The sequence below is a fragment of the Sorghum bicolor genome, chromosome 3 (genome assembly GCF_000003195.3).
Source record: "Sorghum bicolor cultivar BTx623 chromosome 3, Sorghum_bicolor_NCBIv3, whole genome shotgun sequence".
NCBI lineage: Eukaryota > Viridiplantae > Streptophyta > Magnoliopsida > Poales > Poaceae > Sorghum > Sorghum bicolor.
Window position 1 is genome coordinate 34270479 of NC_012872.2, and position 3494 is coordinate 34273972.

Here is a 3494-nt window from a genome sequence, read left to right on the forward strand (position 1 = left end):
TTGCATCTATCTTGCATAAAGATTAGCACTATCTGGGAACTTACCAAACCGATCTGTCACTTGAGCCCCTTGACCTAGGAGTACCATCGGGTGCGTCCAAAATGGTTTCTTATCCTATGGTGCATTAGGTGCAAACCGTGCACCTATCTTGCACCGAAACTAACACTATCTCTAAACGGATTGAAGTGAGATTCCATATGACACACGTCATCTAGGAGTTCCATCATGTGCATCCAGATTGATTTCCAAGCATTTGGTATGTTCCATGCAAACCGTGCACCTATTTTGCATCAAGATTAGATCTATCTCTAAATAGACCGAACCGGGCATTCAACTGAGCCCCGTCACCTAGGAGTACCAAATAGTGCGTCTAAAATGGTTTCTTAGACTATGGTGCATTCGGTGCAAACGGTGCACCTATCTTGCACCGAATCTTACAATGTGTCCAAATGGACCGAAGCGAGGTTTCATATGATACACGTCATCAAGGAGTTCCATCGGGTGCATCCAAATTGATTTCCAAGCATATGGCATGTTCCATGTAAACCATGCATTAGAACTATCTCCAAACTGAGCGAACCAAGGTTTCACTTGAGCCTCTTCACCCAGGAGTACCAAATAGTGCGTCCAAAATGGTTTCTTAGACTATGGTGCATTAGGCGCAAACTGTGCACCTATCTTGCACTAAAACTTACAATGTCTACAAACGGACCAAAGCAAGATTCCATATGAGACACGTCATCTAGGAGTTCCATTGGGTGCGTCGAAATTAATTTCTAAGCATATGGTATGTTCCTTGCAAATCATGCACCTATCTTGCATCAAGATTAGCACTATATCCAAACAGATCAAACCAAGCTTCCACTTGAGCCTCTTCACCGAAGTACCAACAGGTGGTTCCAAATTGGTTTCTTAGACTATGGTGCATTAGGAGCAAACCATGCACATATCTTGCACCAAAACGAACACTATTTCTAAATGGACCAAAGCGAGATTCCATATGACACACGTCATCAAGGAGTTCCATCGGGTGCATCCAAATTGATTCCAAGCATATGGTATGTTCCGTGCAAACCATGCATTAGCACTATCTCCAAACTGATCGAACTAAGCTTCCATTTGAGCCTCTTCACCCAGGAGTACCAAATAGTGCATCCAAAATGGTTTCTTAGACTATGGTGCATTAGGCGCAAACTATGCACCTACCTTGCACTAAAACTTACAGTGTCTACAAATGGACTGAAGCAAGATTCCATATTACACACGTCATCTAGGAGTTCCATTGGGTGCGTCCAAATTGATTTCTAAGCATATGATATGTTTCTTGCAAATCATGCACCTATCTTGCATCAAGATTAGCACTATCTCTAAATAGTTAAAACCAAGCTTCCACTTGAGCCTCTTCACCAAAGATCCAACAGGTGCTTCCAAAATGGTTTCTTAGACTATGGTGCATTAGGCGCAAACCATGCACATATCTTGCACCGAAACGAACACTGTTTCTAAACAGACCAAAGTGAGTCTCCATATGACACATGTCATCAAGGAGTTCCGTCGGGTGCATCCAAATTGATTTCTAAGCATATGGTATGTTCCATGCAAACCGTGCACCTATCTTGCATCAAGATTAGCACTATCTCCAAATAGACCGAACCAAGCTTCCACTTGAGCCTCTTTATCTAAGAGTACAAACAGGTGCATCAAAAATGGTTTCTTAGACTATGGTGCATTAGGCGTAAACCGTGCACATATCTTCTACCAAAACTAACACTGTCTCTAAACGAACCGAAGCAAGATTCCATATGACACACATCATCAAGGAGTTATATCAGGTGTGTCCTAATTGATTTCTGAGCATATCATATGTTCCATGCAAACCGTGCATCTATCTTGCATCAAGATTAGCACTATCTCCAAACAGACCAAACCGAGCTGTCACTTGAGCCCCTTGACCTAGGAGTACCATCGGGTGCGTCCGAAATGGTTTCTTATCCTATGGTGCATTAGGTGCAAACCGTGCACCTATCTTGCACCGAAACTAACACTGTCTCTAAATGGACCAAAGTGAGATTCCATATGCACATGTCATCAAGGAGTTCCATCTGGTGCGTCCAAATTGATTTCTAAGCATATGGTATGTTTCATGCAAATCGTGCACCTATCCTGCATCAAGATTAGCACTATCTCTAAACAGACCGAACCGAGCCTCCACTTGAGCCTCTTCACCTAGGAGTACCAACAGGTACTTCCAAAATGGTTTCTTAGACTTTGGTGCATTAGGCGCAAACCGTGCACATATGTTGCACCAAAACTAATACTGTCTCTAAGCACACCAAAGCGAGATTCCATGTGACACACGTCATCAAGGAGTTCTATGGGTGAGTCCAAATTAATTTCTAAGCATATGGTACGTTCCATGTAGACCGTGCATCTATCTTGCATTAAGATTAGCACTATCTCCAAATAGACCAAACCAAGCTTTCACTTGGGCCTTTTACCTAGGAGTACCATCGGGTGCCTCCAAAATGGTTTCTTAGCCTCTTCACCGAAGTATCAATAGGTGCTTCCAAAATGGTTTCTTAGACTATGGTGCATTAGGCGCAAACCATGCGCAGATCTTGCACCGAAACTAACACTGTTTCTAAACAGACCAAAGCGAGATTCCATATGACACACGTCATCAAGGAGTTCCATCGGGTGCATCCAAATTGATTTCCAAGCATATGGTATGTTCCATGCAAACCGTGTACCTATCTTGCATCAAGATTAGCACTATCTCCAAACAGACCGAACCGATCTTCCACTTGAGGCTCTTCATCTAGGAGTACAAACAGGTGCGTCAAAAATGGTTTCTTAGACTATGGTGCATTAGGCACAAACTATGCACCTATCTTGCATCGAAACTAACATTATCTCCAAACAGACAGAAGCGATATTTCATATGACACACGTCATCTAGGAGTTCCATTGGGTGCGTCCAAATTGATTTCGTAACATATGGTACGTTCCATGCAAACCGTGCAACTATCTTGCATCAAGATTAGCACTATATCCGAACAGACCAAATCGAGCCTCCACTTGAGCCTCTTAAACTACGAGTACCATCGGGTGCATCTAAAATGGTTTCTTAGCTTATGGTGCATTAGGCGTAAACCGTGCACATATCTTCTACCAAAACTAACAGTCTCTAAACGAACCGAAGCAAGATTCCATATTACACACATCATCAAGGAGCTGTCACTTTAGCCCCTTGACCTAGCAGTACCATCGGGTGTGTCCAAAATGGTTTCTTATCCTATGGTGCATTAGGTGCAAACCGTGCACCTATCTTGCACTGAAACTAACACTGTCTCTAATCGGACCGAAGTGAGATTCCACATTACACATGTTATCTAGGAGTTCCATCTGGTGTGTCCAAATTGATTTCTGAGCATATGGTATGTTCCATGCAAATCGTGCACCTATCTTGCATCAAGATTAGCACTATCTCTAAA